Below are 12,440 nucleotides of genomic sequence, written 5' to 3' on the forward strand. Positions count from 1 at the left end.
TTTGACTAGTCCTCGGCTAACGAAGTGTTTGATCATTAGACTCGGTTCATATCTGAGGGTTGAGGCCCATTTCTCGTGGAGACATGGGTGTGGCCTGTTCCCTTTGATTTTGTTTTTTTCTTTTAACAAATAAAATTTTAATCTGAATATAATTTTTGATGAAATATGTAATGCAATGTCATTTTCCACTTCACTTGGTGTTGTGTTGACATCATTCAAACAACAAATCCAAACCATTTAACATTTTTAAATCTAATGGTTCACAAGAGATGTATAAAATTGTGTAAAATTTAGTGTCCCATGATCCGGCACTATATATACAAAGTATGACAAAAAGTAAAAATAGTCAATTGACACACGCATTAGCATGTGTTAAGAGGCTATAGTGTGTGTGTGTGCATTAAATATAAGCCCAATCACTATTATGAGTAAAAATGTTATTAAATTTATAGGATAAAAAAAATACACACACACACATTATATGCAACAATACAATTACCCAAAGTCAAAGAAAAACAAATTTTTTCTTTTAATTTGTCGACCATTCCAGCTTTATGGTGTTGAAAATCTCTTGAACATCTTCAACAACATAAGTTATATTTTAAGTTAAAATAATTAGGACTAAATTTAATTTGCCCCCTTCAACTTTGGGGCAAACATCAGTTTGGTTCTTGACCTTTTTTTTTAATCATGATGATCCTTGCACTTCTATTTTCCATCACGCAAGTCCAAAATTCAATTTGGCTCGAAAGATGACGTCATATGCTGAGCTGGACCAAACATCCGGGCCCATTTTTCAGATTTATCCTCTCATTTTGCGCGAAATGTCATAAGTAACCCTTGTTACTGTTTTGAGTCAATTATGGCCCTATTACACTATCGAAAACAGGTAATCAAAAACCAAACCCTCCTCTCCTCTCTCTTCCTTACCCACAGCCCCCTCCACTGCCCCTTATGGTCAATTGCAGCCACAACCTCATCACCCCGAAATCAAATCTCCAGCTTTCAACAATCTCTTGATTTGCTCCGAGCCCAAAATGAAAAGTTTCACCGATCTATAGAAACACTAAACTGAAATCATAACTCGTTCCAAAACCACATCACAACTCAATTGGGAGCCGCTCAGAGCACCATCCCAGCAGCGCCTATGTTTTCCAACACACACAGCCTCTTACCACCACCCCTTTCATCACTTTTGGGTCACTAGAACCTATTACCACCACCTGGACAGGTCTAGGAATGTCAACCCCCCTATCTGCACACCCACCAATTTCATCACCTTGCCTAATTTCGCAATACATATAGCCTATGTGCCCACTTCTTTCTCCATAAGCTCCAGAGTCATATGTCACGCCCCTGATTTTTAACACAAATAAAAATCGATATATAATCTCATAATTATACAAGCGTGATGATTCAACCATCAATACAAAATACCTGGAAAACTTTTTCCTTTTAAACCAAGTACATACTGATGCCCTGAACCCACTATGTCAATATAGACCCGCTCCACAGAGTCATATATTACATATGCATACGAATTAAATTGTCACAGCAAAATAAAACATACATGCTCCTCAGAGCTACTACAACGGAAGTCTTTAGTCACAAAATTGGCTTCCTACCGTATAGTTGTAAGCACGCTATCTCAGCTTCAGCTACGATTGTCCTGACCTGCAGGATTAACCCTACACCATTGAATAGTGCCCCGGGTTGCCACACAACAAACCCGGTAAGCTTATGAAAGCTCATATGAGTAAACTCAACACCACAAAGCAGAAACACATTCTTAAGTCACCTTAACCTAAACAACGATAAGCACATAACTCACAACTACAACCATCTGTTTCATAACCTTCCATAGCGTGCTTACGTAGGTCAACTCGTGACTAAAACCACATGCTCAGATTGTCAACCTAGCATCCAATTACACAAATTCCAGTCAAACAAAACCTCCTCAAGTAATGTTTGGAAATCCTTTGACGCACAACGACGAGTCACAAAGATAACACTCATTTCCTTCCCACCGGAAGCCTTTGTCATCAACATGACATCAAGGTGAAAAAATGAATCACCTTCCTATCCTCACACAGAGCACAATCGTCACCACTATGGATTAAAGATCAATCAATACAATCAAGAAGAAGACAAGGCAATCACAATTCAAACAAGCAAAACAATTCATAGTAACCCCTGCGTACAGTTTTAGTTCAGGAGGTCACATTAAGACAAGCAACTCAAGTCATAGTAATCATCATAACCCCACACTCTGACATCTGTATGTAGCTCCGACCATCATAGCAGTCCTCTCGATCTTTGTTAACTTAATAACAATTCAACTTCGCTACCGAGCAGTCATCACACTAATCATCACACAGATTTCACCAGTCATCACACAGATAGCCATCATCCTACTGATCATCACTCAGATATAACAATCGTCAGACTGATCATCACACAGATTTCGCCGGTCACCACACAGATAGTGATTATCCAACTGATCATCACACATATTTCGCTGGTCATCACACAGATAGGGATCATCCAATTGATTATTACACAGATTTCGCCGGTCATCACACAGATAGCGATCATCACACATATTTCACCGGTCATCACACAGATAGTGATCATCACAAAGATTCATCACACTGATGTCATCGAATCATCACACATATATTCCTACACAAGCTACCATATCTTAAAGCTCAATTAAGACGGTCATACTAGACTCATGGTATCTCAACACATGAAATTCTACAATCACAACTCAATACACAATTTCACCATTCTCGAGCAATAATGAACTCATATTCAATATTGTTCACATCACAACGAAGCCACCAATACATATAAGGTAACAAGATAGAAACAAGTCTACAGAATCTGACAATCAATCCACTCCATGAGTTGGGCTCGAGTTGGGCAATCAGTTATCGAGACGTTAAAAAAAACAACACAAAAGCCGCTAAGAAAGGTGGTCTAACAACAACTCAAGCACGACTAACGGTCGCTAAAACCGCAAAAAGGCCGCTCAAATGCCCCTGATTTTTCTGTAACTTCTCAAAACCTTGATTCTCACATTTATGCTTTTAATTGGTTCCAAAATCCAAAAATTGCTACACGGGGTCATTATCCCTAGACAACATCACTGGTTTTAAAATGAAGGACACTCGTCTAATATCTTGTATCACACAAGGCGATACCTGGATCCGAAAGTGGTCCCACCACATAACGATCCATTTTCCAAGTTCAACCTGTAAAATTTTTTTCTCACAGTAACTTAAAACTCTGGTCACACTATGACTTGAAATACTTCTTGAGTCAACTGGGAAAAACCTATTCCTTAAATTTACTCTTATAATATTACAATCCATCCGACTAGCAAATGCTCCACCAATAACCTATTCAAAACTTGAATCATACTCTGTATCACATAGTAATTTGGCTTGAACTACTATGGAATAACCAACGGTGGCACTTCCTCCATTTCCCGAAATTACGTTCAGTCATTTCACCAAAACATATGACCAAGACACACACTTGTACAATATTATCACGTACAAAGAGTTGGTTCCAATCCTCCAAGTTATTTACCAACCAAGATCAAACCCCATTGTAAAACCTTAAGCATCCCTCCAGTTACTTAGACTTAAAACACAAAACATCTTCCAAAAACCCACTTCTGTCCATTTCCCTCACACTATTGTCCATAACTTAAAAAGACCAAAGTGTAGCTCAAAAGTACCTGGAATCAATTTCTTTCACTTAAACAAAACTAAGTCCAGATGTCATGGTCAGGTCAACGACTCAGGATTACCAGTCCTAAGATTCCACTTTCCACAGTTGAACGATCCGAGAATAGGACAAATTGAATACCAGAGAGTGATCTGTACACTACGCCGTCATAAGGTGTCCAAATGAGGAAATTCCAATCCGGTTTTCTTTGTGGATTGCAAAGTATTGTTTCAAAATGATGCTTGCAAGACCAACCACATCACGTGACACATCTCCCGAAACTCGGTTCAAAGTCAGAACCACAATTACTATTAGTCTCATTTCAACAACAATCCAGATTCCGTAACAATTTTAGCAGCCAAAAACAGCATAAAGCTACGGTCGCTCGACTGAGACACTCAAGCACAAAATTGAAATCCGTCTCGCACCTTAAACCATGCCCCAACAAATTTGTTGGCATCAAGGAAGAAATACCCACCACATTCCCTCCAATCATATTTCATAGCACAACTCAACACTGTAGAGTAGTCTTACTCTACCACCAGCTGGAAAAGGTATAGACATGTAAACATTCTGCTACGCAGCGAAAACCCTATGAGGTCGGCATACAAGAGGCATAGCACCTAAAGAAATACCAACTAGACATGTACCTTACACACCTGATGAATACTTCAGCACCGAAGAGTAAACGATGGGGAACCGCTGCAGTCGGGCCATCACTCGAGAGGTACTGAGTAACATCATGCATATAAGGTAACAAGATAGAAACAAGTCTACATAATATGACAACCTAATGCTCTGATACCAAATTGACAGGCTCCGTCCCGGATTTCACCCTGAAATCCGAAGTGGCCCTGCGGGGCCCACCTTAAAAGAAATTCTACCAAAAATTTGGCGGAACTTCCCCTAAAAGTGGACTACCCAAACCTGTAGAAAAACATATACACTTCTAAACAATTCACCCTTAATCTCCCGGAGCCACCCTGCTCCCCAAATAACAACAACTCCCATTTCAAAAGTATAAGTATCAACTTTTTTTTTTGAAGGGAAAGACGACAAACTATATTAAGTGAAACTGAAAAGTACATGGAGCGATGCAAAAGCATCGAAAGAAAAACAATAAAGCATAACAAGATGCACAAACGCATCTATAAAGTAGGAAAATAATAAAGGATAGCAAGACGCACATACGCATCTAAAATTAAGTATAAGTATCAACTTGATAACATGAATCCCACTTGATAACATGAATCCCACAGGTTATCAGAGCAACTCTAATATAAAAGATAAATAAGGAAAATAGAAATAAAATAAATAGACGGAAGCTATGTTGTTGACTATGCCTCGACTCCATGTACGCCCGACCTCGACTAATCTAACCTGCACACTGGGCATTTGAAACAGAAGGGCCCAGGGGAAAGTAATTGAAAAACACGTTAGTGTGAGTGGACAAAAATAATTAATCAAAATAATTTAAAAGAAGCAAAGCTTTACTACTTTCTCAAATAGTTAAATTTATAAAACCCCGATGCATGCAATGTTTATAAAACGTATTTCTTTAAACTTAAAAATCTCATGAAAACATACCAACCCCGCTGGTTAAGAGAAAATTGGACTAGGCCCCGCTAGTCAAGTTATAATAGGATATGGGGAAGAGATATCACCATACGGGTAAATGAGCCCCTTAGGCTCAACCTACCCTCGACTGCCACTCACACATAGATTGTGTGAGGAGGGGAACTATTAACCTCGACTACCACTCACCTGAGGAGGAGAATCCTCGACTGCCACTCACAAACACAAAGTAAGTGAGGAGGAGACACTAACCGAATGACCCTAGTATGGTGAGGAAAAACAATCGAAAACAGTAAATCCATAAAGCTTCCCCAATATCTCACGAGAAAAATAAGTATATTCTAGTGACGTGACCCCGCACGCCAAAATATCCTCGAAAACATAATCACATAGGCGATAAATAATAAATATAACAATTCTTCCAAAAACCTCAAGTACGATAATATGGCTGAAATCTCGAAGTCGACGAATAAAATATATTACTAAATTCCAGAAATCATCTCAGAAAATGGTTCGTCGAGAATCACATAATTTATGAGTTCAACTGAAAACATATATCGGAGATAAACTATCGAAGGCTCAAAATCCATTTCCGAAACATAATTGAAATAAATTATAATTAATCTCCGAAAATTAAATCAAATTCCCGAAAATAAATCATAACTCCAAATCCGAGCATAATAAAATTCGTATTCAAAATTCATATGGAAAAACAACGCCAAAATTATAATTCCAAGTAAAATCTTATGCTCGAAAAAGTAAAAAAATAAACAAATTATTATTTCGGAAAAACAAATAAATGCATGCATCATTCTTTGAAAATAAAAGTCCACTCACAGTACTATTTAGGCGATCATGCGTACGAGTTCCTTCGTCGAGCAATAACTCGGTACGTCGCCCTGTACATAAATATAACTCGTGTATAACGATTCGGAAATTTAAATACGATTCTAATATCTTATCCTCCTAAATCAAACTTCCAATTTCTTTTCCAACTTCACCCCTAGTACCAACTCATTAGTTTAAAGGTTCTAGGGCAGAACCGAGAGAAATCGGACGGTCGGATTCTCATAATTCAATGATCGACATCCCACACTTTGGAATTACACAATCGATACAAAACTCCTTCAATTTCCACCAAACTTCACATACAAGCTCCACAACATTCATAGGATTTAATAAGGTAAAAATTGAAATTAAAAGCTGCCTACGCCCCTCCACGCGCGACCTACAATGGCCCCACGCGCCGGCGGCCACCAAATTTTGGCAGCAACAACTACTCAACACGCCCAACATTTTTCTCAACTACAATACATTCCAACTTTACCTTTAAGTGCACGAAATCGGCCGGTGAAATTTTTCTAGAAAATTCAAAACCCTAGATTCGGGTTTCTCCTTGATTCTCCCTCTACGCTGCAAATTGGAGTTAATGGCCTTAGGGGAAATGATCGCTGGCTTGAGGCGCTTCATCTAAACCCGGTTTGGTGGCCGGAGATGGTCGGAATTGTCAGAAAAATCCCAACTGCACCGTGAGGAACTTGGCTTCGATTCGGGTTTTTCGGGCCAAATCGCCGTGGTGGAGAGGAGGGAGAGACGATCTCGTGGTGGCCAATTACCCGCCGGTTGGTAGACGGACGACGGCGAATCGGAGGGTAGTGGAAATGGTCCGACGGGGAAAAAAGAGAGAGGAAGAGAGAGAAAATCACCCGGGGGGGGGGGGGGTAGATTTCCGAAAATGGAAACCTACCACAGTAACTTTCACATTTTAGGCCATAACTTTTGCATACCAACTCCTATTTTTACCTACCACATATGCACGCACTCGGTTTAACGTCCTCTACGATTTTCATGAAGAAAGTTTCCTTAAATTCTGACCCGAACAAAAAGTCAACTTTTAGGGCCACTAAAAGCATCGAAACAGAGTAAAAGTGAAAGTAATTGTCGTTTACCGTCCAAATGACTAGTAAACCGATAAATTTAGGTTCGGGACGTAACACGTCCACTCAGGAATGCCACTAATACCAACTATAGTCATAGTTAACCTAATAAATCCAAGACCATATGGTAATTATGCTCATAACAAATATAATGAGATTTACTCACCTCTGAATCCCGCTGCGTCTTCACACGCTAACCAAGACAAACACAAATTGCCGCAATCTGCTCAACACAAGCCTGTCAAGTACCTAAACACATACGGTCTCGATTTAGTGCACGAATCACAAAGTGATTAAAGTCCGAAACCCCGTTTTGAACTAAAACCCTGTTTAGTGCACGAATATTTATTCGCTCGAAACACTTCCGCTCTATCCACGAGCCACGAAACCGTCCAATAACTAAAATTTATATTCCAAAAAATTCTCAGAAAATAATAAAAAATTTCCGGGGTACTACATCATAATTCAAGACCCTAATAATGGTGGCATGGAAATCTAGCGGCGGAGAAGTGGTGGCCGACGACAGCTATGGTGGGAAACAAAGGTCGGGACCAAGGGGTTTTGATGAATTGTGAGGCTCTGATTCCAGCTAGGGTGGTCGTGCATCTCAGAAGTGTCCGGAAACGACGAATCGACCCTTGCATAAGGCGTCGTCCGGCTTCGGGTGGCGATGAAACTTTTAGGTTTTCTTCTCCATTGCTTGCTGAGTGCAGTGGTGATGGTGAGGAGATGGCCAAAAACCGGTGAGGGTCGTGGAACAGTGGCGTCACAGGTTTGGAGGTCGCGTGCAGTGAACGAAGGGTCTTGATCGACGAAACAAAGGCGGGAAATGATTTTCAAATAACCTTTTTTTTTTTTTTTGGGTAGAGTGGAACGAAAAGCTAACCTGAGTTGGTCTCCAGGAAGGTGGTGACCATATGACAGAAAATTTCATTATGGCTGTCATTTCACGTTTTCAAAACTTGAAAACAGCTTAAGGAACACAATCCTCCTACCAACATGGCTTTCTGATCAGTTAACTCATTTCTAGAATCACCCATTCAACATAATTCACTGAACAAGGAGGGCAATTACGAGGCCAAAAGACCACATCTTTAAAACCATAAGTACATTACTGATGCTGAATCTTTAGGCAAACAAAATACACCAAAATACCAAAACAACAATACAAAGTCTTTTGTTCTCACAACACTCGGAACAAGATTACAAGAGAGTATAGCTTCATCATTGTTCTGCAGATGTGCTTGTTCAGCTTCACATCCACTAATGCCGTCTGTCCCCGTGGCTTTCTGGGAGAACTTTTTAATCTCCCTTCATGGCATTAGGAGCCTTCTTCTTGGATGTGCTATTTAATGACAGTACAGAAAAATTATCAATTGTTTTTTTTTTTTTTGAAATAAAGGGCTGGTGCTGCTGCCCTCAAGCCTTGATTAATGAAACTGCCGAATACAAGGAGGGGACATTGAGCCTAAACCCCTGATTACGATAAGCATATAGAGAACGTCCTGAAATAATATCAGGAGTCTCTACATAATACATGTATTCTAACAAGCACCAAATAGCAAATAGTGCTCTATTGGCTACTCTATTTGCTTTGACATAGCGGTGACATACCAGAAAAATTATCAATTGTTTTCCACTCTGATATTATAAATCGCAATTGACATCATAGTTCAGTGAATTTATTAAATGATGTGTTTGACTAGTTGCAAAATAAACATAAAGGCATCGCATGACGTTGCACATCAAAGTGTATCCAAAAAGAGAAATAGCATGGAAGATTATATGAGGAGAAATATGTGGTCGCATTAGCTAGTCAAGAAAAGCAACCTTGACAAATGCAAGCAAAAACACATAAGCTCTGGCTACACATAGCTTTCTGTCTCGCCAGACCAACACATCCAATTATCCATCCAGGTCCAAGACTATGAGACGCTGAGTGCACAAACTTGGAGCTCAATTAACTCAGTGTCACTCACTCTCATCAGTTAGCACCATCTGGAACAACTCCAAGCCACATGAAACACCTATAATTCATACTTAAACATACTGGTACAAGCAGTCTCACCATCGACACCAGTGTCATCACTTCCACCACCACCGTGATCCACCGTGACAACACCCCCAATTGCAAACTCCAATTTCAATAATACCCAATCTCTAAACACAGTGAACCATGAGTCTATGACATTCATCTTTATTTTTCTCTCATACAATCCAGAATCCCATGACCACCCCCACCATTTTCAACTATAACCAACAATCTCCATCACGTCCTTCTTTTCTTGTTTCTTTTTCACTCAACACAATAACATTGTCCTATTATATAACTAAATAGCATCCAAGGATATGAAATGATTCAAATAAGTTCCAACTTTCTAGAACCATAGCAGAGCACCATTGTTTTCTGATTTTGCATTTATCCGTAACCACTGTCTCACCACAAAAAAAAAAAAAAAAAAAAAAGCCCCACTTAAAAACTGATTTAACCCAATGCAGTTCAAATTTTCAACATCCTAGGAGTAAGATAAAAGACTTGGCTATACAGTCATGCACATACTCTCCCAATCCTTGTTAGAATTAATGTCTTCCTAGTTAAGTCAAATGGCATGGTCAGAGTTTTGTATTTTATATTTCTTTGACCATAGTTTGTGTTTTGTGGCTGAGAAACATCTAACCTTGTGTGGTTTTAGATTGTTCCAGCAGCACTTCAAGTCTTGGGATATAAGCCCAAGCATCTGGTGTAATCTTTGCAGATCAGAATATAAACTAAAAGGAGCTACAAGTTCTGCTCTCTGTTCATCTCATTTTCTTTCTAAAGTTCTCATCTACATCTTTCTTCTTTACTTCAATATATGTTAAGAGAGTGATTGTTGGTGTGAGAGAGAAAGATTTCAACATGGTATCAGAGCTGTATTAGATAAATACAGTTTTGGGCGATTGTGAATCAAAAAATAAGAAGAAGAAGAAGAAGAAGAAGAAGAAGAAGAAGAAGAAGAAGTCCCTAGAATCAGAAATCAATGTCAAACGACTCTAGTGAGAAAAACTTGTCAGCTCCAGTCTTCTATGGTGAAAACTACGACTATTGGAGGGTTAAGATGAGGACACTCTTCATCTCTCATGGTCTTTGGAAATTTGTTGAAGTAGGATTCCAAGATCCTGATCCTGAGAGGACTTTGACAGATGCAGAGAACATGCTACTGGAAAGCAACATCAGGAAGGATGCCAGAGCTCTCTATATCATTCAAATGGGTCTATCAGATGAGATCTTCCCAAGGGTTTCCAATGAGATAAAAGTCAAGGATGCTTGGGATGTTTTGGAGAAAGAGTACAGGGGAACTACAAAGGTAAGAGCAGTTAAATTACAGCATCTTAGAAGAGATTTTGAGTATGCTAGGATGAAAGATGATGAGTTTTTGAATGATTATCTCACCAGACTTACTGATGTCATTAATCAAATGAAATCATATGGTGAAAAAATTTCTGATCGCAAAATGGTGGAGAAATTGCTCCTTAGTTTGTCTAAAAAATATGATACAATTGTTAATGTTATTGAGGAAACTAAAGACTTAGATTCTCTAACTATCGAAGAACTCAAAGGGTCGATTAAGGCCTTTGATAAGCGATTAGAAATTCATGCTGAGCAGTCTGTTGAAACAGCATTTCAATCCTTGAATGTTAGCTCCAAAGGAAAGTGGAAGGCTGAGTCAAGTTCTCAGCAAAACAAGCCTAAAGTTGAGAAGAACTGGAAGAGTACAAATCAGAAAAAATAAAGGCAAAAGTACCTTTGAGAAGAAGCTTGTTCCAGAAGTGTCTACACCACAACCTCATTTCATAAAGTGCAAGATTTGTGGAAAATTTCATAGGGGAATCTGTTGGCATAAAGGCAAGCCAAAGTGTTCCAACTGTGAGAGATTTGGGCATGTTCAAAAGGACTGCAATTACAAAGGAAATCAGCAAGCAAATTATACTGAAGAAGTCCAAAGTGATCACAATCTTTTCTTTGCTTGTCATGCAGCAACTGTACAAATAATGATCAAGTTTGGTTTATCGACAGTGCTTGTAGCAATCATATGACAACAAACAAATCTCTACTTATTGACATAGATACTTCGGTAACTCCAAGAGTGAGGATGGATGATGGCAATCTAGCTCAATCTCAAGGTAGAGGTACACTTGTGGTGGAAACAAAGAAGGGTAGAATGTATATCAAGGAAGTGATGATTGTCCCTAATTTGGCTGAGAATTTGTTGAGTGTGGGTCAGCTTATAGAGCATGGCTACTATGTGGATTTTGGAGATAATTCCTGTGCTATTTATGGGAAAAGAGATAGAACTCAACAAATTGCTAAGGTGAAAATGGAAGGAAACAGAAGCTTTCCTATCACCTTAAATTACTCAGCATCTGCTTCAAAGAGTGTAGATGTTTCATGGAAGGTAGGTAGATGTTCTGAATAATGCTTGGCTATGGCATAGAAGGCTAGGACACTTGAACTTTCAGAGCTTGAAGCATCTTAAAGAGAAGGATATGGTGCATGGCTTACCAATTATACAAGAAGCTAGTGAAATTTGTGAAGGGTGTGCAGTTGGCAAGCAACATCGAGACTCTTTTCCGAAGGAGAAAGCTTGGAGAACCTCAAAGCCACTTGAGCTCATACATTCAGATGTTTGTGGACCAATGAATACTGCTACACATGGAGGTAATAGATATTTCTTGACTTTCATCGATGATTTTTCTAGAATGACATGGTGTTACTTCTTGAGACAAAAATCAGATGTATTCTCTATGTTTAAAAAGTTTCAAATGATGGTAGAAAGACAAAGTGGCTTTCTAATTAAGACATTGAGAAGTGATAGAGGTGGTGAGTACAACTCAAAGGAGTTCGACAAGTTCTACAATGATTTGGGACTTGAGAGACAACTGACAACAGCTTATACCCCGCAGCAAAACGGAGTAGCCGAGAGGAAGAATAGGACTATTGTCGAAATGGCAAAGTCCATGTTACATGAAAAAGGATTACCTTATGTTTTCTGGGGAGAAGCAGTCAATACTGCTATGTATTTGCTGAATCGCTGTCCCACTAAGGCAGTGAAGGATTTGACACCTTTTGAATGTTAGAGTAGAAGAAAACCTTCTGTCAACCACTTAAGAGTGTTTGGGTCTGTTTGCTTCGTTCTTGTAGCAAAAGAG

Source organism: Rosa rugosa, chromosome 4 (genome assembly GCF_958449725.1).
Source record: "Rosa rugosa chromosome 4, drRosRugo1.1, whole genome shotgun sequence".
Classification (NCBI taxonomy): Eukaryota; Viridiplantae; Streptophyta; class Magnoliopsida; order Rosales; family Rosaceae; genus Rosa; species Rosa rugosa.